This window comes from Marmota monax, unplaced genomic scaffold (assembly GCF_021218885.2).
Source record: "Marmota monax isolate L192 unplaced genomic scaffold, Marmota_monax_Labrador192_F-V1.1 WCK01_AAM20220418_F8-fsc00230, whole genome shotgun sequence".
NCBI lineage: Eukaryota > Metazoa > Chordata > Mammalia > Rodentia > Sciuridae > Marmota > Marmota monax.
In genome coordinates, this window is record NW_026693365.1 from 474,267 (window position 1) to 499,202 (window position 24,936).

Genomic DNA, 24,936 nt, shown 5'->3' on the forward strand with positions numbered 1-24,936 from the left:
TGTTTGCTCTGTTCAATGCTCCACCTGCACAGCTAAGGACCTTTCTTTTATTGTACATAACTCTCCTGAGCCACTTTTGCTTTTACTGGCCGAGGACAAGCATTGTTCTGACAGCCCCCAGCCCCCAAGCTTCCCTGGTGCAGAAAAGGCAAGCCGGATTCTGGCACAGGTTACCCTGATGCTCCCCAGGGGCCTCTCTCTCCTGGAGCTCAGGACTCCCGGTGAGGTCCAACTGGTACAAAGCAATGAGACTGCTTGTTCTCTGAATTGGAGTCTACCTTTTAAAATCAATCCCACGTAGGATTATATACCAGAACCTTCTGATAAGACTTTTTGTTCAGGCTTATGTCTCCCACTTGTACTTGTAAAATCAATATTAAGAGATGTTTATATGCCAGGCTTCTATTGTAACATTGTTGCACGTTCTAAATAGTCCTGTCAAATAATCTTGACTCGTGATTTTGTCATCTAAACGTTGCTGGCTGCCGACGCTGCTTCACTCCATGAGTAGGTGACAGTGCGCCTTCTCCCTGGGCGTGACGACCTCTCTGGTGGGCATTTCTCCACCCTCGGCTGGGAGGCTGAACTGTCCTAGAGCTTTCTTACCACGAGCAAAGCCCCGAGATGGTCACTTGGGGGCAGTTACAGTAACGGAGAGCTGCACATCACCTTGCAAGCTGTATTTGTGCCCACAACTACAGCTTTCTCCTGGGGCCACGAGGCCTACCGACTGCGCAGAGGCCGAGGCCCGGCACCAGGGCCCCTGTCGCGGAGGCCCGGCACCGCACGGCCCGGGGGCTCCCCGCCAGAAGGCGGGTTCCGGTCACTCGCTCTGGGCGACCGCGGCCCAAGCCGCCAGGAGGGCGCCGGGATCACGCCCTCCCGCGCTCCGAGGCAACCTCAGGCGCTGGGCCCCGGCCTGCAGAGGGCTGAGCGCCGCCTCGAAGCGCGCTCCCGGACCTCGGGAACGCGGCGACGGACGAGCGAGGCCAGCCCGCGCCTGCCCGGCCCGCGTTCCCGCTCCGGTCCCAGCCCCGCCAAACAGCCCCGGCCGCACCCCGGGCCCCGCGGCCGCCCCGAGGCAGGGCGGGGCCGCCGCGCCTGCGCACTCGCCCCGGTCCCTGCGTCCCCGGCACGCAGCCCACGTGACCTGCGCCCGTGCCCAAGATGGAGGCTGCGGCAGGGCCGGGCCAGCCCCCTGCCTCAGCCCGCGCGTCTCTGCGCCCCCTCCGAGCACTAGCCAGCTGCGTGGGCGCGCGGTTCTGATCAGTGGCAGCGCTGCAGGCTGCCAACTGAGGTTGGCTACGGCTGAGGCCCGGTTTCCAGTCAGTATCCGCCCCGGCTCCCTCCGCTTTCTACATTGCGAAGCGCCCGGCACTGGCGCCTGGAGCGTCCTCCGGTACGCCCCGCCCCCTAAATTGACAGCGCCGGGAGCCAATGGGGTCGTGGATATGTGCGGGAAGGCGGGCAGAGGTGGAGCCTCTGTACGGGGATCGGGGCTTGGGGCCGACGGTTGGGCTGACGCAGGGCGGGCACAGGCCCCGCTGACCAATGGAAGGGCATCAGGGTGCCCGGGGGCTGGGCCGAACCGTAATTGACGCGCTCTTCATTAGAAACCGGGAGGGGGCGGGGCCCGCGAGGGGAGGTGACGCAAAGCCGCCGCAGCCAATGGCTGGCGGGCCGCCGGCGGGAGGGGCGGGGCTGGGGCGACTGACAGGCGTCGGGCGCGGCCTATCCCCGCGCGGCTCGGTGCTGGAGGGGGGAGCAGCATCATGGTTCAACGTGGGTCAATTTTTTGTGAATGAGGAGGGGAGGTTGTGGGGCCGCCGCCGCGGAGCACGGTCCCCGCCGCCGCCCGAGCCCGAGCCCGTGCGCCCGCCCGCGCCCTCGCGCCCGCCCGCGCCCTCCCGCCCGGCCCGCTCCGCGCGCCCGCGTCGCCGTCGCCGCCCGAGCCGCCCGCCCGCCCGCCGGCGGTGGCGGCGCAGGCTGAGGAGATGCGGCTCTCAGCGCCCGAGCGGGGCTAGAGGCAGCCGCCGCCGGTAAGCAGCGCCGCGCACGCCCGCCGCGGCAGGTGGACGCCGCCCCGCGGCCGGCCTGGGCCCGCGCGCCGCGGGCGGGGCGGCCTGCGCGGCCAGCGGCGCAGGTGGGCGCGGGCGGGCGGGGGCGCCGGCCCAGCGTTTATGTAACTTTGTCAGACGGACGTGTGAGTTTGCGGAAAACGCCCCTCGGCGCCGGGGCGGGGGCCGCGGCTCGGCCCGGCCGCCCGCGGGACCCGCGGCGTTGCGAAACGCGCGGCGCCGGTGTTTACGGGGACGCGGGTGTGTGTGTGGCCCCGGAGCGGGAGCCCGCGCGTGCCGGTCGGGGAGGCCGGGGGTGGGCCCGTGCACTCCTTAATGCACGTCGAAAATTTGTAATAACTTGCAGCCGCTGATAGGAGTGTGCTCTTTATTGCATGCTGTAAATTGACCTGCTGTGACACAATTTTCAAATAAAGCGTTGCAGAAATTAAACTTAAGTTATTTTAGAACTAATGACTTTCTTAACTAAATCCTAATTGCATTACTGTAGAGACCTACCTAATTGCTTGCTGAGAGCTCTGCCTGCTCGGGGAGGGAGGAAAGGCCTGTGTAGTCACTTTGCCTGCCCGCTTTGCTCTAGTCAGGCTTTTCCGCCGGTTCCCACAAACCACCTAAGCATTTAAGGCCTGGGAGTAAACCTGAGTACAGCCTGGCCCGGGAGTCCGGGGCGGGGGATGCTGGCGGCTTGCACCCTGACCTGGTTTCGCTTTTTCTTCGGTAATAAGATCGTGGTTGCCTGGACTTCTAATTGCTTCTGATAATTCCGTGCATTATTTTAGGGACGGCCTAATGAAAGCTGGTGTGGTGGCTTCAGAATCCAGCCAGGAAAGGTGGTGGTGGTGGTGGTGGTGGTGGTGGTGGTGGTGGTGGTGGTGAGGCAGGGAGATTGAATTAAGAAAACTCAGCTGCTAGTACACAAATATACACTATAGCAGTTACAAGGCAACAAAAGTTATTGCAGAATCTTGCAGTCACTATGGCAACACGATTACTCTATTATAATTGGAAATGCTAAATGCCACCCAGTTAGAAGTTTCATCAGAATGGAGTTCTGGATATCAAAAATATGTGAGATTTAATTTTTTTCAGGTAGCTCCTGTGAATTCTAGTCTGGGTTCAGCTATCTATTTTTAAGAGTGATCAGCTTTCCCAGATATTCTCCTTCCTGGGATCTGTGGCATCTTTCCCCAGAAGAACTCCGGTTTGTGTGGGAGGGAAGTATTTTCATGCCTTAAAAACACACACCCTGACACAGTGTAAGACTTGTATAGCTTTCTGTGTTCTGGGTTTTTCTTTGGGAGATCAGATACCTTCCTAAAGAGAGCAGTGATCAATCAGAAAGAGGCAGGGTTTGCTGGGCAGGCAGATGGAGCACTGCCCTCTTAGGGTTTTTGCTTTCTCCTACAAGGGAGCTGGTGGCAGAGTGCCCCTGGGGATCCTGGAGCGGCTTGGAGGGAAGATGGCTGGATGCACAGAGGCCTGGAAGGCCTAGGGACCAAGGACAAATGTGACCAAAGCAGCCCTCGTCAGGGAGGATGTTCTGTGGTCAGCCCCAGATGCCACGTTCGCAGAGGCTGCTGCTCTACAAGGTGGACAAGACAACATGGCACCCTGGCCGTGTACAGCTCCAGCCGCCAGGCCTGTGAGCATTCAGGGTGTCGTCCCGGTGCTTGCCAGAAAGACTCCAGTGCTGGAAGTTTCCACACATTGTGGGGCTGCTGCAGTTTAATTTTGTTATAACTCTTTCCTTTTAACTACTGCATATTTATGCCCAGTAATCGACTTCCATTTTCCAGCTTCATTGTGAGGTTTCAATGCAGCATGAATGGCTTTGAATTCCCATCCTTTGATGTTGGGGGTGGCACCAAAGGAAAGGCGACTTTGTGCCGTCCTAATTGCCGGAGCAGAAGATTTCATGGCTCCTGTAGAACTCATCCATGCTGTTCTCTATTGAAAACGGCTGGCTCTCCTGGCTCTGGAGCTGCCTGAGCAGTGTGACTACCTGATGTAGGGAGTGGGGAGATGGAGGGTGACGGATAGCTGCTGCTGCTGCTGCGAGCTGGGGGCTCTCACTCTTCAGACCAGAGTCCTTAGCCAGGGAGAGAGAGTGCCCGTTTGTAGGGGCCCCCAGTCTGTCCCGGGGGGGGGGGGGTCTGGGAAGATAGTTTTGGAGGGGCTTTTATTTTTGGTGTCTGGTGGCCAGCCTGTGTCTTGCAGCATAATGGCTCCGGGCATTTGGCCTTGACCTAGAGCAGGGAGCAGTACCTTGTGGTTCACGTCAGGTGAAAGCCCGTGTGTAGGGTTGCCACACTTGAGTCATCTGTGGGGAATGAGGGCCACAGAGCCTGCTCATTTGTGTTCCCGTCAGAGGTCAATATCTGCTCTCAGGCCCTGCTTAGGGGTGGCCCGTGGCTGTGTACCTCCCTGCCTCCACCTCCTCATTTCCTGGAAGGCAGGTGGCCTCCACTGCGACCCTCCATCTAATTCCACCTAACTGTGGGTTAGGGTTAGGGAACTCTCTTTAGCCTCGTCTTTCCTGGAGCAGGGAAGTGATAATACTAGTGCTTGTCACATAAATCAGTAGCTAGCACTAATGAGCACCTAATTGAGGCCACATGCTGTTGTTTTAAGCATTTGCCATCCAAGTCTTTTTATTGCTGCCCACGGTCATGAGAGGTGGGCACGGCTGTGACCAGCGTGAGAGGAGAAGCCTGACAGAAGCTTAGAGTGGAGTCCTGGTACTCCTCGCTGTGTTAAGTCCCAGTGGTCCACCCCCTCTCCTCCTGCCCCTGCTTCTGGGCCAGAGGTGGTCTTGAGTGTTGTTGAGATGTGGGGGCAAGAATGGCCTCTTTGAGAAGATGGTTTGGAATGGCTTTTGGGTACAGAGCTTGGCTGCCCTGGAGCTATCATGGCTAACCCTGTTTCCTAGGGTCTGAGAAGTCATTTTGGCTTTCCCACACTCTTAGGTTAGTTAGACTCAGGCGGCCTAGGACTGGAAGGTATCTTAGCGGTGTAGGCTGGTGGTGCAGAGCAGTGGTGGGGCACTTGTGTGGAGCTGATTCATCCCCAGCAAAAACAAACAACCTCCCAAGCCCCTTAAACCCAGGCCGCCCAGAGGCGGTTGTGTTCCACCTGGGATCTCTTCCTGAGAAGCCCCCAGGCTGTCTCCGGGAAGTGGGGGCGGAAGGTGGCTGGTGCTCCTCATCCATTTTAACCTGAGAGGCTTAGTTTGCTGATTCTTCTGTCAATTACCTTGGAGGATTTTATTGAAAAATAACACATTTAAAGGCCAAAAAGTTTGAAAAACTGCCGATTAATCTATTCTTATCCTAAAACCAAACCAGAAGACTTAAGAGAAAATAACAACAGAGTTAACATGTAATTAAAACAAACAAACAAACAAACAACTGCCGGCTGGCCGGGGTAGACCGCTTGCCTAGTATGTGTGAGGCGCTGGGTTCCATCCCGGCAAACAAAGGGAAGCAAAACCAAGCCTGTGTGGCAGAAGGCTTCCTGAAAGCAAGGTTCAGAGGTAATGAGAGAGAAAATAGGCAACCTGTTCCGCCTTTATGACTCCAATAGTAAGGAAAGCGCCTTCCTAGACCAGTATGGAAGATGCGCACTCTCCAGGGCTGACAAGAGAAGGCTGGCCTGCTCCCGGGTCAGTCCTCTTCCAACAGGGCTCCTCGGGTTGAATAAGTCACTGTAGGGCAGTTGCTTTGAATAGGATCTAGCACATGGTAAGCTCAGGAGTGTTGGTTGTTTAATATTACTTGCTCTCTGGAGAGACTTGTGTATATTGTTATGTAAAGTGTAATAATCACCTGAGTGCTGTCTGTAAAATTTTCTTTTTTGGTAGGGGGGATTGAGCTCAGGGGCACTGGAACACTGAGCCACATCCCCAGCCCCATTTTGTATTTTATTTAGAGACAGGGTCTCACTGAGTTGCTTAGCAACATCGCCATTGCTAAGGCTGGCTTTGAACTTGCGATTCTCCTGTCTTAGCGTCCTGAGCTGCTGGGATTAACCGTAGTTTTATGTCACATTTTAAAATGGTAGTTCTCTCCTCCCAGCAGCTCTGCCTTTTGAACTTATTCTAATGGAAGAGTGTAATAAATGCATAGACACCTCGTATGTGCAGGATATAGGCCAGACCTTTTATAGAAGTGATGCTTGACGAACATGCTTGACGTCACTGTCCTATGGAGTCCCCCGGGCACAGACGGGCAGACGATGCAGGTGTTAGGAAAAAAATAGTGGGCCCAGCACAGTCTGCATCCAGGCCTCCTGGTTGTAAGTCCTTGGGTCTCTGATGTGATAATGGTGGCCCTTTGGGGTTTCAGGGAAATAGGCCATAAGGGACTTTCATTGTCTTTTTGTATATTTATATTGCATACAGTTTTTTTTGTAGTAAGAACGTATTACTTTTTAATAATGATAATAGTTTTAAAAAATTGATATTTTCCTTATGGGGAAGTATGTTTCATCCCCATTATTTACAAAAGAAACCAATTTGTTGCATTTAAATTGTTAGTGTTAGAAGAATCCCAAGGGTGTTTGTTGCTGAGTCCCTCATGAACTCTCCGAGGTGGGGGCTGTCCTCCTGGGTATGGGCTGCTCTGGCATAGTCCATGCAAAAATGTTTCCTAAATGGCTTCTCCCAAATCATGTTCATACCTACCTGTTCTTACAAGAAATTCTATCAAGGCTTCCCCTTGTTCTTAGGATCCTGAGGATCCCTAAAAGCTGGCCTGATCCTAGTGTCTGGCTTACCAGCCTCACTGGCTGGTACTTGCCCTGTCTGCTGAGTTTTAGCCCCTATATATAATTCCTATTGCCTTTGCTGCCCTATACTCGATATGGCCCCAGGGCCTTTACACATACTGCTTCCTTTTCTTGAGCTACCTCCCTTTGTGTCTGTCTTCCCCAGACCCTCAATTATGCTGTGCTTTGGTCTCTTGTTCATCTTAGTCTAACAGCTTTCCTAGTCCTTCTCAACAGGATCCATTTGTGCCATTTCAGTAGCTCATTGTGATAGTTGTTAGGGTCAGCTGTTGTGCTAGCTGAGGGGCCTCGAGCCCTGTGCCTGGCTCGCAGCTAGTGCCTGGTAGTGCAGGTGCTTGGGGATGACGGTCTGGCCAGGCAAGGGCTGCTCTGGCCGCAGCCCCGTGGGTCTCTGCTTGTGCTTTGGACTTGCCTGTTTCCTGACCCCTCTCTCCCACATCTGGGAACTTCTGGTCCTGATTCTGGAGTTTGCGTGCTGTAAGTAGATGCCATGGGTAGGTATGAAGTGGGTTCTGGGATGCTGCGAGGCGTGGTGGGAGGGCTTCCCTGCTGTCAAGGGGCACAGGGCCACGGCAGGGTGGGGGGTGCGCGGCCGTCCTTGGGTGGCCTGGCCAGCTACAGTGTGCAGGGTGGTGAGCTACACTCCTACTACAGCCATTTCCTCTGCTTGCTTCAATCTGTAGTTAACTTGACCATTTCTTATTTAATGCCATGATTTTCATATGGCACCTTCCTATGGCTATGTGTATAAACATTTTGGAATCTGGTCTGTTTAAAATGTGAATGTTAGACTTTGTTTACTATTGTTTATGAAGTCTCCTGTCTGTGTGAGTCAAGTGCTTTTGTTGGATTGATGTTTAATCTTGAAACAATAAATCATTCCTTAAGGCCTGGAAGCCTGAACCAGCATTCCCGGGGGAGTGCTGGCCCCAGGATGGACTTGCATTTCCCTTGGGAGCACTGTCATCATGGTTATGGTTATGGCTATTTGCTGGAGTGGTTCTTTTTGAAATGAAGTTTCTGCGACCCCTGTGGCCCTGGCCTCTCTTTGGTGCTGAGTGTCCTTGGGGCTGAGTTCCTAAGTATTTCTGAAGACCAGTTTTTGCTTTGTAAATACTCATCCTGCACACAAGCCCAGGTGCTGGCTTTCTTGTGGGCTGAGACTCCAGGGAACACCTGCTCTGTGGCCAGCACAGTGGAGGGCAGGTAGCTGTGGGCTTGATCAGGAGGACCCCCGCTGTCCCTCAAAGGCATGGGTCTGGGGCAACAGAGCAGGAAGAGGAAGCACACGTGGAGGTGGGTGCTGGCTGCTGTCCTGGGCCAGGGCTGTGGAAGGCCTGAGGGGAGAAGCTAGGAGGCTGCAGGGCTCACTCAGTAGGCGTGGCAGTGGGGGCCAGGCCAGCTGAGGAAGAGAAGGGCAGGGCAGGGCAGGGCAGGCAAAGGCGGGGGCACTGCTGGGAGGACTGCGGTCCTTGTGAGCAGAGCCATGGCGGGCTGCAGAGGCTGTGAAGCCTGGGGCCTCCAGACTGGAGTGCCAGTGCGGGCCCAGCCGGCGCGGCCCTCAGGAAGGCTGGTGTGCGTGCGCTTGGTCTAGTCGAGGTGCAAAGGAGTGTCGGTGCCTGGCTCTCCTGGGTGCTGTGCCTCGTCTGTCTGGGTTGAACAGCACTGCCTGGCACCTGCCAGAGGCTCTCAGGTGCCTGTGGTGTGGCTCGGCCCCCCCCCGAGTGTGTGGCTGGCTTGTGGCACAAGGCAGGGGCTGCTCATGCTGGGGCGGGGAGGGTCCAGGTGGCTCCAAGGCTGGTCCCCTGGGTGGTGGCCATTGCCTTCCCTCAGGCGTTGCTGCTGAGAGCATCCTCTGGGACCCTTAAAGCGACTTTCCATGACTGAATTCTGCTGGGAGCCAGCAGAGAAGACTTTCTGTAAGGACCAACCAGTCTTCCCCGGCCATTGGTTCTCTACTTTAGAGTCCAACACCATGGGCCATAACTGCTGGCCCTGCATTGTTTGACCCTAGCTGGTGGGCAGAGTGTGGCCAGAGTTCCTGGGACCTGAGGTTCCCTGTAGCCTGTGGCCCTTGAGGACTCACTCACCTGTGACCCCCATTTCAGCTTCCGGCTGTGGATCCTGAGGGGGAGCTGGAATTGGCTACCAGGGCCTGTGAGTCACATGGTGGGACGTGTATTCTTAGTTAGCCGACAGTATGACTATGTTCTTGAGGGTTGGGCCTCGACCCCTGTGAACTCTGAAAGGAAATCATGAAGAAATGGTTGGGAAGTGCTCTGGTGGACTAGACCCTCTCTGCTATAAAATTTGTATTGAAAAGGTTATGGTAGGTGGTAACCATCCCCATTCTTTGGGAACATATCTTTGGGAACATATTTGGGTGTTGGGGACAGAGTGTGGATGTTGAATCAGACCAAAGCCAGTCCCAGTTTCATGTCTTGGCTCAGCCTGGCTGCCATTGTCTGGCCTGTGCACCCAGTGTCCCCATCTGTGAGCTGGATGAGGGAGGCAAGGCCCAGGGGAGCTGCTGAGCCGCTGGCCTCTCCCGAGTCCCGGCTCCCCACACCCCTGTCGCTCACTCCTCCTCTGCAGCAGGTCTCTGGTGGAGTGGGAAACAGTGTGCCATCTGCAAGGGGCATGTTGTCACCTTGCCTTTGACGCACCTGCAGGACTGCTGAGGTCCTGTGCCAGCCCAGGGCATCTCTGTGTCTGCTGGAGTCGCAGCCTGGGCAGGGCCTTCCTGCAGGACCTTTGTACCCCTTGAGAAGAAGAACAGGTCTGTCTCTTCTCTCAGGGACTCTTTCCTATCTCAGATATCAAGTCTTGGAAGCTCAGAAGCACACTGTTAAACTGCATGCAGAACACCATCTTTCTTTGGGTGCCAGGGTGCATGGCTAGCCACTGGCCCACAACTGTGGACACACTGCCAGGGTGCGTCTGAATTGCTTCTTGGCCATGATGTGATTTGTACCTTGGCCAGTGGTGCTGAAGTCCCTGGCCCCGAGGAGGGCTATGCAAATGGCCAGGCCTCTGCTGCCTGTCTGCTTGCTAGTGTCTGGAAGCGGGCGCTCTGGGGGACGTGGCTGTAGGCTGCAGGTCTAGCTGCAGAGGCCTCTTGCCGCCCCCCGGGGTTTCTGCCTGCTCTTCACTGTGCTCCTTTGCAGGAGCCCGAGCCAGAGTGCCAGTGCGCGTCTGGCTGTCCTTATGGTATTGTGTGGCAGCGGTGACCTGAGGAAAGCTGTGTGGATGTGTTGCCTCTCCTGGTGGCACTGTGAGGAGCACTGACCCCATGGAGGGCTGTGAAGGACTGAGGACTGAGGGCAAGAGGAGGTAGGGGTTTTGTGGAGCCCCTGCAGACATAGCTTCTCCACAGATGGAGCTGTGGGGCAGGTGCTCAGGGCAGGTTGACTGTAAGACCAGGGGACTCCTGCGCATGGGTGCAGAGGACCAGGTGATGTCCCCTGGGATTGTGGAGAAGGTACAGTAAGGAGATTTTTCGAGGGCAGCTCTGCATGTCGAGCAGGGGTGTATTTCTGGTAGCTTTCCATCAGATAGGGTCTCTCTGTGGCAGGGCCGGGAAGGCTGCACACTCGAGGAAACTGACTGTCTTGCTTTTCCAGAAAATGCAGATGGAGGACGTTTTCAGGCAGGGCCTGATCCAGCTCTTCCACAGTGTCCCCAGAGGCTTGTTTCTGTGCCCTCTCTTGGGGGAATCAGCTCCATGTGCTTGAGGGCCCTGCCAGCTGCTCCCGGGTGGCGCACCTGCTGGCTCCTGCCCACCAGGACAGAGTGTCTCTGTTTCAGTCGAGTCTCAGACACCCTGCTTGGTCTGGCTTCAGTTGCACAGCCACTTCTGAGCCTGTCCTTGTGGCCATGGGCATAGTGTGTGCCGTGTGGCTCATCCTGTGAGCCGGTGCTGGGGTGCTTCCCATAAGCCTGCTGGGAGCTGCCTGGGCATTGGCTTCCTGCAGTGGGGCTCGCCGCTCTCTGGAAGGACAGGGAAGGGGAGGAGGTGCAGAGGGGAAGTTGGCTGCCGGTGTCCTCTGTGAAGCTCACTCTGTGATACCCAGCTGCAGTTTGGGAGCAGTCCTTCGTGTGAGCTCTGTGTCATTGGCCTGTCCCCAAATGCTTCACTGTCTTTGTCTGTCAGAATCCTGTGCCACCCTCTGAAGGAGAATGTCCCTGTCCCTGGATGAGAGCCACTCAATGAGGACTGGAGGGGCTGGACCCCCCTCCCTCAGTGAAGGCTAGGGCGCATCAGCCTCCATGCGCCTCTTACTGCTCCTGGTCCTTAGGAGTCAGGGACATGTGGCTAAAATGACCATTTGCAAAGTTACAAAGGCCTTAGAAGCTCATCTATTCTTGCTTCTGCTATTGACTGGGGGATGCATTTGACCTTGGCAAAGGCCTCTGGGGGGGGGGGTGTGGTGCCGTGGGGTGGGAGGAGGCTGTGGCATGGAGTCCTGGCTGGCTGCAGTGAGGTGGGGTGCAGGGCTGGGACTCTGCGCAAACAGAGGGTGGAAGAGGGCGGGGACCCTGGCTGGGGGGTGTCTGGAGGGCAGGACTTCATGGCTGACTAGCTCAGCTGCCCTCTGGCCAAGCCCCCAGGTAATACCATCTGTTGTCCAGGGGTACTCTGGAGAAGGGCTGGTCACACACGGGTTCTTGCACCTCGTGCAGTGGTGGGCAGGAACTGAGTTCCTCCTGAGAAGGCAAGTGCAAAATGGCTCAGGCCTGGGTTCTATGGAAGCCCCAGCATTCCCGTCCATTTCCCTGCAGTTGAGGGATGCATTGGAAGGAATATGCTTTGGGATCAAACTGAAGGGCTTCATAGTCTGGGCTTTGTTCCCCTCCAAGGTCCGTCAGTTGTCCAGCCCACTGCCTTGGTCTGCTCGCCTGCAGAGTAGATGTGAGGATTTGTCTCAGGGTTGTTGTCCAGACTGAGCAGCACCACGAGGCCAGGGGCTCAGCCCTGCAGCTGCTAGCATCTGCCCTCCCTAGGCTCCCAGCGCTGTGCCCCACTCACCTCGCCATGTTCTGCTGGGCACTGTGCCGTCCCTCCTGTGATCTGCTACCCTGTGTGCTTGGGCAGTCTTTCTTCCATCTGACCGTTGAGCAAGCTGCACATGTGAATAGGTCAGTGGTGGGGGTCATGGATTTGAGCTGACAGCTGTTCTGAGTCTATGCCTTTTCCTCTCAGCTGGGATTTACAGAACAAGTGTCTGCCCCAGGTAGGAAGGGCAGGACCCACTGAGAGGTACACTGTGGGTCAGGAATGCCCAGTGGTGAGGGGGGGCTGGACCCTCCACGGTGGCTGGGGGGAGTATCCCAGTACAGCTGCGTGGAGCAGTCTTCTGGCCTTCAGTCAGCCTCTCCAGCCTCAGCTTTCCTATCTATAACGAGTGGCAGGATTCTTGTCCGGCCTGAGTTGTGTGTGGCCCAAGTGTGACAGCTCTGGGAATATAGCCCTCTCCTCCGTACGTGCACACTGAGCACAGCACATGCACACAGAGGACCATATACAAATGCTTGCAGGTAGACGTGTGCACACAGTGCAGTCAGTCCCTAGCTTGGGCTGGGCCCACCCCTGCAGGGCCCTGAAGGTGAGACAGGAGAGCTGCAGAATGTTGGGGTGGGTGCCACACCAGGGAAGAGCAGAGCAAGGCTGAGTGGGCACAGGCCGGAGAGGTGTGAGAACTGGAGGTGGGAACCCTGGCCCGCAGAGGCTGCTCAGAGCTGGATCAGGCCCAAGCCTAGGACACCGCCATGGCCGTGGCACAGCAGGAGTTAAGGTCACAGGCACAGAGGGGGCTGAAAAAGGAAACCGGAGCAAGAGAGATAATGGGCTCTTACTGAAAAGAGATGGTACCAGGGAGAGGAGCACAGCCACTCGGGGGTCCTTGTTAGCCCAGGGGTGGGCAGCCAGGAGGGAGAGAGCTGGGGGCCTGGGTGGCTTCAGTGCACCTAACCCACAGGCTGCAGCTCACAAGAACTCGTTGAGTCCAGGTTTGTGCTCAGACCTCACCGGCTGCTCAGGATAAACTTCCAGGCCACATCTGCACTTGGATTTGATGGATGCTGGGAAACTAAGACAAATGCCTGATGGCGATCCTGCAGCACCGCTCAGAAGTGGCTGCTTGACCCAGTCACAATGTAGCCATGGTATAGAAGAACGCGAGAACCTGTCCCCAGGCTCTGCCTCACCTTCAGAGTGCTTCTGGTTGGGCCAGTCTGCATGCGTCCTGGGGCTGGCTGCATTTTGGGCCCCCCTTGACTCTCCTGCTCTGGGCCTCTGTTGGCTCTTGCCTTGGAGCTGCCTGGAGCCGCTGGAGTGCAGAGTTCCAGGAGAGTGTTCCGGCCGCCTCTTCTGGCCGGCTTGCTGGCTCCCTTCCGAGTCTGTAGTGACAGACCATGTGCGCCCAGCCTCCCTGACTCCTTGGCACTGGCGTGGCCATTTTCTGGCTGCCTGGTCTCTGAGTTGTGAGGACTGATGGGTGAGGCCACAGGGGCAGCAGCCTGTTGTGTCTCCTTGTCCTTCTGAGGCCCCTAGCAGTGGGGTCTTTGTGTTGAGGCAGGCACAGGTGTGCTCCTGGGCCACTGAGCTGTGTGTTCTGGTGTGCTCTGGGGCCTGCAGTGTGGTGTGCCCGGGGTCAGGTGCACAGGCAGCCTGTGGGCCTGAGGTGGAGCTTCACGTGGTCACCCACCCCCTTTCCTGCCTTTCAGCTTTGCCTGGTGATGGGAGCTACTGGGGCAGAGTTCCTCACTGCTGAGCTGGGAGGAGGGCTTCCAGGTTCCCGCTCTCCTTTAAGCCTTGTGGGCAACTTGGTGGGAGTGCTTCCTCCACTTATGGCCGCCCCCTGCCCCATCCCCCAGTGTGCCCAGTAGAAAAGAGCACATTCTTTTTTTGTTTGCTTTTGGTACCGGGGATTAAATTCGGGGACACTTGACCACTGAGCCATCCCCAGCCCTATTTTGTATTTTATTTATACGCAGCTTCTCACTCAGTTGCTTAGCCCCTTGCCTTTGCTGAGGTTGGCTTTGAACTTGTGATCCTCTTGCTCCACCCTCCCGAGTCATTGGATTATAGGAGTGTGCTACCGCGCTTGGCTGAGAACACATTCTTCATACTCCATGGTGTGAAGGAGGCAGGAGGGCATCAGGAAGGGCAGATAAGGATGAGGGCCTTTCTCAGGCCGAGGAGAGCCAGAGGGAGGGTGTCCTCCCCATGCAGGCGGGGGCTGGGCTCCAGGCACAGCAGTGCACAGGAGACCAGCATGAGGTTGAGCTGCCTGTGAGTAGGAGGAGGAGGCAAGTGTGGACCGGGCCCTCCCTCCCAAGCTTGGCCCCTGTGTGTGGGGCTGACACTTTGCACTTCTGTTCCCTTATGTCCTGACTCACTGGCCCTTGACCTGGCCCACCCAAATCAGTACTGGGGCCTGGGAGAACACAGTGGAGCCCACTTCCTGGTCCTTGGTCCGAGGACTGAAGAATTCAGGTCTTGTTTAAGCCATCATACTGTTAAAATATTATCTTTAATACCAGCTGGCGCTTCAGAGTGGAGAGCAGGGAGGGAGCCCTGGGAGTGGGTCTGAGACGCTCAGCCCGCCATTGCAGTCGAGCACCTGCTCCTTCCGAGGTGGATGGTCTTCTGTTATCATACATTTCCCCATGCAAAAAAGACACTTAAAAATGCCATTTTGCATAGAATTTAAGGGATATCTTAGGAGCCCATCGGGTGTCCCAGATTAAGACTGCCTGACGGGGGGAGTCAGGGTGGGCATCTCAGCCCTGACTTGGCAAGCAGTGGGCCCTTGGCAGAGTGGGTGAGGGATGCCCACAGGCTGTTTCCTGTTCAGTTTCCGGGAAGGCTTCCCACTGGTGAGGAGAGAACTGCGCCCTGAGACCCAGCCACAGCAGTCTGGTGAGTGACCTCAGACGCCGAGTCTGCACATTCCCAGGGCCCTCCCCTCAGGCTCCTGTCATGAGCTTCCTTCTTTTCTGTGTGGCTAGTGCTCACGTCTCCTCGGCCTCCATTGGTGCTTCTCCCCAGGATGCTGGGCCTTCTGCAGGATTGTGCTGCTGACCATCATGCCGTCTGCATTCTCAGATCTGCTTTACACCTGAGTCTCATTCTTGGCAGCGTCTCGGCTGACCCCCTGCACGGATCCATTCAGGAGAGTGCCTGAGCTGGGTCAGGGCGTGGGCTGCCGGCCAGCTCAGCCCCTGGGTGCCCGCTTGTGTGAGTGGCGTTTCAGCTGCTGGGTTGGCGGCCTTGCCGACTCTTGCCCGGAGCAGGGAGGAGTCAGTCGTGATTGATGGCGAGAGGCCCTCTTTAAGCTTACTGGATTTGTAAAGTGAACCTGTCTTTGTTGGTTCTCTGGGACTCTGCACTCGTCGTGGGTTTCTACCAGTTCTTGGAGGAGCCGGGCAGGTGTGAAGCACCTGTTCTGTCCACTGGCGTGCAGTTGGATCTGTGCTCTAGGCCTGCCTTCGTCTCCTATCAGGCAGCATTTCTATTCATCTTTCGGATTCTGAACTCACAGTTGGCTCACAAATTGTCATACCGCCACCCTGAAGTTTGTGACTGGCCAGGGCCCACTCAGGGACAGCTCCCTTTATGGGGAGACATGGGATGCAGAGCAGGGCCAGGGCCTCTCTGCTGGTGAGGGGCAGTGCAGGCCTGTAGTGGGGTAGACACTTCCCTGTGCCGCCTGGGCTGCAGCCAGGGTGTGGCATGGGACACCACATGCCTCCTGGGCACTGGGACCTGGGGAATCAGATTATGTACCGCCAGAGAGAACCTGGCCGCCCAGCCTGGATGTGGGAGCGGCAGAAGCACATCTCGGAGAGATGAAGAAGAACCGTGCTGCTGGTGGCCTGGCTTTCCCTGGCCCGACTCTGCTTGGGGAGACCCACATAGAGGAAAGAGCACTGAGGCTCGGGGTGGCCTGCTTCTCTGGCGTGGTCACTAATGGGTGGTTCTGCTCTTGTGTGATGAGAAAGGTAGATGGTGAAGTCTTGTCTCTGTGTTGCATAAGAGTGTTTTTTGTTAAAGCATTTCCAATAGTATTAATGTTGAGGGAGCTAAATTGGAAAAATAGATCAGCAATGCAAGTAAGTAGTTACTGTAACTGGGAAAAATACTAACAGTTTAATTTGCATATATGATAGAAGCATTTTTTAATGACTGCTCTGATAAGAAAAGGCTGAATATCAAAAATGCAAGCAAATAAAAAATCAATTAATTCTCTTATTATTTTTTTTAAAAATGGTATTCCTGGCTTATTCCATGGCAGTTTGATAATTAGGGAGCCTGATTTTCATCTGCTCTGTGGTGCGTGCCCTGGCGCCCTGTCTCACTTGGGCAGGTGGCTGTGGTGGTGTGCATCTGTGATGAGTGACTGTGGAGGAGAGAGGAACAGGGGCTGTACCTTGCAGGGGTGGCATGGTTCCTATCACTGTCCTGCATGCTGCGTGCAGAGCCAGTCTTGGTGCTGGTTGCTGTGGACAGCTGGGCAGTGGCGTCGCATGTCACACAGGCCTGTCTATTTGGGGGTGTGCTCATTCCCAGTAAGTTTTGCCCTGACCTCCCCCAGGGGCATTTGGCGATGAAGGAGATGGGTTTGGGTTGTCACAGCGGGGGTCATGGTGACAGCATCTAGTGGGTGGAAGGTAGAGTTGCTGCCAAACATCCCGTAGTGCACAATGTGGTCATGCCATGAAGACATACCTGTCCCGTCCAAAATGCCACTTTGTCGTGCAGCTCAGGATGCTCACATTTCCTTCGGCACTCAGAGTGAACGACACGCACTTGGTGAAGATGGATTTTGTTGTACAATACAGTCACAGAGCTGAAATAGAAATTCTGGAAGCACTTAGGGACAAGTTACATACATCATTTTCAGTTTGAGGGTGAGGAAATGAAGTCAGCTCTCATTTACATGTTTTTGCATGTGAATAAGATGTACCTTTATCTTCTCCTTTTCCTTTCTTTTCATTTCTCTGTCTCTTTCAGATTTGAAAAATGGGCTTCGATTCCCCAGAACTCACATTTTCCTAGCCAGAGCGTGTTTTGCATGCAGATGTAGTTAGAAATAACAAAGAGGCATATTTGTGTTGTAGTGACTACATAAAAGGAAAGGATGTTGCTGAACTGTAAATTGCATTTTTAGAATATGCTAAAACGATGTGCTGAGAGTCCTTGGTCTTGCACTGCAGCTCTGCTGGCGGCACGTTTCTGACGGAGCGATGGAGAAAGTCAGGCAGGAGAGCAGTGTGCCCTGCTCAGCCCTGGACTGTCCCATCACCATGAAATTGCCTCTCAGCCCTGGTCCAGGTGACAGCACCATTGCCACGAGTGTCCTGAGTGTCCCTGGTGTGTGTGCCACGTGCGGGTGCTGCGGTCACTCACCATGGTGACGTGTCGGTAGTCAGGACGTGAACATACATTTGCTCCTTTGTATCCTGGAGGCTGTGCTGGATGGTGACCGCAGAGGAGTGGGAAGTGGTTTTCTTGTGCTGGGAAATTTAAATCAGCGCATCGCCTTGTTTTCTGAGGTGGGATTTAAAGGCTCAGCGAGGGAGGACAGCACCTTGCCTCTGTGATGGTAGGGCAAAGAAAGGTGAAAAGTCACATTGCCCAGCAACTGGGCTGTGTACTGGATTTGGGTGTGTGACTAGCATTTAAAAGAATTCTCAGTGGTGGTAAGAAACATGGCATCAAACTTGCTGTCTGAGCCACATAGGTGTACAGCCCAGCATGAGCACGTTCATGTGGCCACGCAGCCAGCCTCTGAAACTTTTCCACCTGCAGAACTGTATGCCCCTTCAACAGCTGCGTGGCCTGAGTGTTTAAAGCTAGGTGGTTCTTGGAACAGACAGTGCTATCAGTCCCACAATGAACACAAACACTTGCTAATTCTAAAAGGAAATACAGGAAGAGACAAACATACAAATGCAGTAACTACATGCATGCATAGGAAAATGTGTGTGTGTATCGTATATTCAGGTAAAGAAATGTGGTATGTAGTAAGCATAATGTGTATTCACATAATGTGAATATTTACTATATAACAATACTTCAGGGCTGGGGCTGTAGCTCAGTGGTAGAGCGCTTGCTTCACACTGAGATCCATCCTCAGCACCATATTTAAAAAAATAAATAAATAAACAAAATAGCTATAAAAAATAAAAAGCCCCAATACTTCATGTATAACAAAATATTAGACATATATTTAATAATATATTGCCGTATATTAAATAACATGATATTGCATTAGACACATTACGCCAAGCACGTGCACACATGCCCATGTGTGTGACTTAAGGAGACCTTTGGCGAGCGTGACAGTGCTGTCTTGAAGCGCTTGTGCCTACTCGAGTGTCATTCCTCCTTCCTTATCATGTCCAAATCCCCAGTTATGACTGTGCCGTTCATTCTACTTCCCTGAGTGAATCAAGTCCCAGTTCTGAACTCCAGTGGTCATGTAGAGACTCAGCCTGTGTGGTGTTCCCAGGCCTGGCTCCCACCTTCCTTTGTCATGCCTGTCCCCAGGCCAGGTGCTCCTGGACAGGTCACGGGCTGTAGCCTGAGGTCTGTGCCCTCTTCTCCCCACAGTTGCCTCACAGCCTGGTCCTGAGGAGTTTCCTGCTGTTTTGGCTGTGGGTGCTACTTGAGCCTTGTTCCCAGGTACCCTTGTGCCCACGCTGTCTCTAGAATCTGTGGTGTAGGGCACACACTTCCAGCAGGACCTTTGGAGTATCTTTGAATTTTAAGTGGAGAGGATGAGCCAGTGGCTCATCCTGGAGGCCTTAGGATCCTCAACAAGGCAGGCTCCTTAGCCCAGCGGGGGCTTGCCAGGGATGCTTGGAGATGGTGCCCAGCGGCGTGTAAAGACAGAACGAGGGAGACCAGGCTGTGAGCTGGAGGGGAGCATCTGGGCCTAGAGGAGCATCAGCCATGCCAGTCTGGAATGGGGGATCTAGAGCTAGGGTGCAAGGCCTCTCTGGTAAGGGAGGCCAGAGAGTGCTCCTCTTCTGTGCCCCTCCAGGGCCTCCCCTCTTCCCCTTGGGCAGCAGGAAGCAGGCCTTGAGGGGTTGGCTTGGGACTGACCTTTAGGAACTGCTGGAGGCCTGCCAGAGGCGGGCACATGCTGGGGCTGGGGGCTGAATGGGCACTGCAGTGTAAGGGACGTTTCTACTCTGGTTCGCTGACAGTGTGAGCATTTCAGATGTCAGCATGCTTGCTGTTTCCTCGCAGGCAGCCTGCTGGGGTTCGGGGGCTCACACCTGAAGTGGGCCCCTCTGTTCTCAGGTTCCAGCTCCTCACAGCCACCCTGTGCCCGAGTTAGGGCAGCAGCGTAGCCCAGGTCGTTTCCTCTGTCTCCCTGAGGGGCCCTGATGCACTGCTGGCTCCTCTGGCTGTGCTCTCCACCAGAGGAGCCAGCTTCCGTGGTCTCCTGCTCTCTGCACTTCCTGTCCTCCATCCCAGGAGTTTTGGGCTTTGGGGGCTTTGTTTCACTTCTCCACTGTGTGCCCCACTGAGAACCGTCACAGTGGAGATGTGCTCCCTGGCGGCATCCCTCCCGGGAAGGGAAGGAGGAGCAGAGAGGGCTGCTGTTTCTAGTTGGTTTGTAGAGGCTGTTTTACCTGGGGCAGGAGTCTCTGAAAGGAGAGTGGGTCCCCCAGGCCCCTGTTGATAGCCTGGTAGCCAGTACCTCTGGGGTGGCTGCTAGCAACCAGGTACTGGCCTGCCAATGAGGGCGAGGACAGGACCCCACAGCTCTGGCCTGTGTTGGTACAGTGGTCACGTGGCACGGCCCGGGCGACGATGTGCGCAGCGTCCCAGGACTCAGCCCTGCTCGCCCAGGCCATCACCTCATTGGGCCTGGCAGCCCCGCCCTGTGCTGTCTGTCCAAGCTTTTGTGTTCTCCAGTCCTGACCACCCTGGGCCTGCCTGCCATCTCCTCCAGAAGCACAGTCCCAGAGATGTCACGCCTGACCGCGGCACCGCTTTCCCATCGACTTGGGACGAGGTGCAGGCTCACGGGCAGGAGGCCGTGTCCCAGTTCAAGTAGGATACCTGCTGGACAGAGGGACCATTCTGGGATGTTCCTCCCCAGTGACCGCTGTTGTCTGACATTTGCCTCCTTCCTAGCCTGTTGAAAACCAAGCCTGTTGATGGCCTAACGTTCTTATTTCCAGAGGAAAGTTGGATCCTTGAGGTGATAGCACCGAGCAGACGAGGCTCCGAATGTGGGCCCTGGAGTGTGCTCACCGCAGCCTCCCAGTGCAGGTGGAGCTCAGGGGATGGGAGTATGGCTAAGCCTGTGCTGGGCCCATCGGGCAGGCCAGGCTCAGGGTCCATATCCGTGAAGCCCCCAGGTCATGTCAAGTGGTGGAGCTGTGGGTGGTGTTTTGTCCTCCGGATCTCTGTGCCTAGTCTGGCTGCAGGGGGACATGGTGACAGAATGGAAGGGCACTGGGGCCTCCTGCCTGCTCACCTGGGGACTGAAGCATCCCGGGTTCTCTGTGGGAACGGCAAGGCAGGACACCACAGGTCTCTAGAAGTCAGCACAGAAGTCCCTGTGTTTCTCCCCCTTCCTGTGGGTCACTGGAGTGCTGACATCCGACAGGCTCAGGCCCTGGCCCCTTGGCTGCAGCCTTGGTCCCTCTGAGTGGATATGGCGATAAGGCTGCCCTTGTGGGGGCAGCTGCTGCAGACAGCAGGTAGCTCAGGCCTGCAGTAGCCTTGTCGTCCCCCACCCGCCGGGCCTGAGTAGCCATGCCCGAGGAGACTGCTTTCAGTTCAAGATCGGGGCAGGCGTGAACTCAGATGACATCGGGGAGAACCCATAACCACCAAGACTGCGTCGTGCCTCTGCCCTTAGTCTGTGTGTCCGGCCTGTCCCAGGAGGGTGGGGTGTGGTGCTGGGGTGTGTGCTGCATGTGCTTGCCGCTCTGTGCGGGGTGAGGGCCTTGGTTCTGATGGTTGTGCCTAGTGGCCAGAGCAGGAGGAGGTGGCCCATATCCAGGAGGAGGGCAGGTGCACAGTGACTACCCTTCTGAACAGAGGCTCTCGGGAAAGGCTCCCGAGGCCTGGCCTTCCTCATCGTCGCCGAGTAGCCAGCTCCTGTCCCACAGTTGTCAGAGTATGGGAGACTGTGTTATACTCATTCACAAAATCAGGTGCCACAAAGACCCCCCTCTGTGAGCTTGGACTCTTGATGATCGGAGGTGATGTGGTTTTCCTCTCACTGGGTTTTTCTATTATCGCTGCTCAACTGTGGCCACCTGGGCCATGTTCAGGGACACTTAGCGCAAAGGAAGACACATCCGGGTCCGAGGGAAGCAGAAAGGGGGGCCTGCAGCCTGGTCTCCATCTGGTCTGCGGCTGGATGGTGTGCGTCACCTCTGCCTGGAGTGTCCCATGCTGTAGCAGGTGAAAGGCCACTTAGCTGACAGCAGTGTACGCCTGCTGTGGGACCAGCGTGGTCCATAGAATCCCTTGCCTGCCTCCTTGGCAGCTGGCGGGGACAGCCATGGCACTGTCTGGAGGGCTCCACCCAGGGTGCATCCAGGCAGAGGCTTCCTTGGGCTTGGGAAGGAGTGGAGCCCTGATGCCCAGAACTTGCCAGCTCAGTTTTAGGGACGCTGAGATGTGTAGGAGTTGCCTGAGAGCAGAGTGGGCCGCCATGGTATCCAGCAGGCTGTGATGGTGACCTTGGTCTAGGTGACCCCACAGTCAGGTGAGGTGACTGTTGGGGACTTTCCCCTTCTCTCCAACAAGGGACAGGGACAAGCCTGGGCTGGACAGTTTGGCTTGTAGTCTAAGTAGGTATAAGTGGTCTCCCTGGGCCCTCAGGAAATGCCCACGCAGAGTAGAGTGCCTGGCCATGCCTGGTCGCCACACTGCTCCTGTGGTCTCTGTAAGCTCTCCTTTAGGGGGACCGTGGAAAACTTGTTTGAGCGGAGTAGAGCTGGGTCTTGGGGCTGTGGATGGCTGGGCCTGGGGTGGCACGTCCTTGTGGTGAGCTGTGTGTGGAGCTGGGAGCTCTATGGTGTGGGTGGTGAGGTGTTCGCTGCAGCCCCGCAGGGTCTCTGCACGTTCCTGTGCCTGGGGGTGCTGTCCAGCATAGGACTCTGCCTCCCACCTCCGTGGTGGCTGGCCTGCACCCGCCTGTGAGGACAAGTGAGTAGTTAGTTTCCTGGAGCCTTCAGGGAACAATTGGAGGGCAGGGTGGGCGGGTGTGGGGCCTGGAGGGGAGCAGAGAGGCTTAGCTGGGTCCCCAGCCTCCTGGGAGCCCTGTCGCCATGGTCCCAGCCCTGGCTCTGCTGCTCCTGTGGCTGCTCTTCCCAGGAGCCCAGTGGCAGACCTGGTTCTGTTGGACCACTCCTCACCTCTCTGGGCCCCTCTCCTGCTTAGTACGTTCTTCCAGCTGACTCCATCCAGACTCCTTGGCGCCCTGCCCCCACACTGCTGACCTCCAGGTCCTTGTTCCCGGCCTGCAGTTGCTGCCTCGGGTGGGTCTGAGTCCTCAGCACCTTCAGGTCCTCCCTGCCCACGTCTGGGCTGCTTCCCCCTCCCATTCTTTAAGGGACTGTCACTCCATCTTGTCTGTGGGGTGCTGGTAGGGTTCTTGATTCCAGATCGTTCTTCAGCTTGGAGGGATCAGTGTGGTGACAGGGAACCTGATGCTGGGCTTTTCTTGCTTAGTTTTGTGTCTTGCTTTGGTTTTGGGAATTCTGAGGTCTCTTCATCTTTGATGTTCTGGACTTTAACAATGTGGGTCTTTCAGGATTTACCCCAACTGGCCCATAGGGGCCCTATGACTTGCAGTCTTGTTTCTCTTACCTAGGGGAGTGTCCTCCTCCTAGCACCGCCACCACCGTCACGACACGGCTGTCAGCATCATCTCCCCTCTGCACCTCTGCCCTGCGTTCCTTTCCTGGAATTTCTGTGATGCTGTGTGGTTGCTGGTATGGGCTCCCCTGTGGGTCTGCCTGACATTCACCTACGTGGGTCCCGAGAGAGGCTTCTCCTCCCTCACTGCTCACCCGTCTAAAGCGCTGTGTCCTCTGGAGTCTCCTGGCTCAGGGTTTTTGTTTGTGGGGGTCGCCTTGTTTCTTGCTGCCATTCTCCCTAAGAGGCTGGAGAGTTGCCTGTTCATTTTTTATGAAGGAGGTGAAGATACATTCCAAGAGCATTCAGGCTTACATGTAAGAGCAGATCAACACACGTGGGCATCAGGTTCTTGTCCTTATCCCTCCAGGGTTTCTAGAAGCTGTAAAGGACACAAACGATGGTGTAGGAGTTCACCTTGAGAGCAGGTAAAGAGATTGTCAGCCAGATTGGTAAGGAAGCAAGAGTTTTGGAAAAGTAGGTGGAACATTTGACAAACAGAGGAATCCTTTGTTATGCAGAGGCCTCTTACAAATGGAGAGAGACCAGCATAGAGCATGAGCAGGCTTCAGAGGCAGCACAGGGAAGAGCAGGCCATCCACATGAGGGGCGCTGCAGTGTCCAGTGCTTAGGGGATGCAGAGGAAAGTGGAAGCAGTTTGTACTTTTTACCCACGGCAGAGGGAGACCATCAGGAGACAGTTCTCACTGCAGAAGAAGCCGCAGGGGGCAGAAATCATCCTGTTCACCTGGGTGAGAAGGTGCAGCCTGGACCCTGCCACTCAGCCTACTCTCAGGCCGTGCTCCACGGACTGCAAAGCAGGCCAGGCGGCTCTGCCGTGGTGGAGCACGGGAGGAGCCCTTTAGTAGGGAAGTGAGCACTTGTGGCCTTGTGCTCGGGGCTCTGCTCTGCCACCCTGTGCCCCTCTCACTGGGGCCCCAACTCTTGGGAGGGAGGCTGGGTAGGCAGCCCCACAAGCCAGGCTATTTCAGACCCAGTGAGCAGGGAGGGTGCCCGTTCTCTAAGTTTTCATTTGCTTGATGCTGTCATTCCTGGCTTTGCAGGAGGCTGTTCTGTGCCTTGCAGAGACCATCTCCACGGAAAGGGCCAGAACTAGGGTGGGTGAGGGGTGGGGTGCCCCCAGGGGCTGTGCCCTGGACCTCAGCTTCTCAGGGACCTCTTCTCCTTTCTTCTGAGAAAGTCTTCTGATGCTCCTCAGCCCAGTCCCCCATCTCTGCAGGGCCTGTGTCCCTCCTTTTCAGGGAGCCAGCTGTGTCTCCTGGGGAGAGCGCTGGAGCACACCTGTAGAGTGTGGAGCACACCTCTGTCCCTCCACAGCCTGGGGTCAGTGTGCACCCGGCAGTGCTCTTGGTTAAGCCTTGAGTCACGTCTGACCCTATTCACTATTTTTTTTTTTTTTTTTTTTAGAAATTAACATCAATCTAAAAAGTTTGTTTAAAACTGAACAAACTCGTTCCATTTCTTGTTGGTGCCCATGCTCATGTGATGGGGGCACTCACGGTGCCACATTTGCACAGCACTTGTCGGCCAATCTCATTCCCTCTGCCTTCCTCCTCTTCCCACCCTCCTCCCTCACCCCGCTCGCTCCACTCTGCAGATCTCCCCTCTGTTAGTTATTATCGGTGTTTTAATCCGTGCATTATGATCACATGAAATGGAGATTCCTGTGTTCTGCGGGTACACGGTCACACGTGGCTTGGCCCCTCCTCCCTCCATTCTGTGTTAATGCAGATGGAAAGCATGTTCAGAGGAGGAGGTGACTGCTGTGAGTGACAGCAGATGCCCAAGCGAGTCCCTCCCTCTGCCCTCTGACTCACTGACTCTGAGGTGCCGGCTCCTCCTCCCTGCTTCATGCTCTGCTCAGGCAGTGCCGCTCCCCCAGAGCTCACTGGGCCCTGGCCTGCCAGAGCTAAGAGCATCTTGGTGCTGTGAAGGAAGACGTGGCTTCACACCCCATCAGCATCTCGGGGACCCTGGGGGCAGTTTCTGTGTGGTGGGGGAGTCTTGTCACCAACCTGTTTGTCATCCTTCGATGACTGCCCCTGGGGAGGCTTCCCTGTGGTTGTGGGTGTGGCGCCCAGTTCTCCTGCTGTGGAGTGACAGGAAGGAGTCATCCTTTACGAATCTGCTGCTGAGGAATGTTCAGAG

General features: G+C 55.8%; 1 protein-coding gene across 9 annotated transcripts in view; it reads left to right on the forward strand.

The window, feature by feature from the left end:
• The first annotated feature begins 1,161 nt into the window (after positions 1-1,161).
• The window catches only part of Hdac4 (histone deacetylase 4), a 270,631-nt gene continuing 246,856 nt past the window's right edge, over positions 1,162-24,936 (forward strand). For 7 of the 9 annotated variants that reach the window (XM_058583297.1, XM_046456906.2, XM_058583294.1 and 4 more), the window contains exon 1: positions 1,162-1,399. The gene's annotated coding sequence lies outside the window, so the exon portion shown is untranslated. Of the gene's footprint in view, positions 1,400-1,728; positions 1,783-1,930; positions 2,040-24,936 lie in introns of those variants that run through there. The other 2 variants (XM_046456907.1, XM_046456905.2) reach the window with 2 other exon arrangements.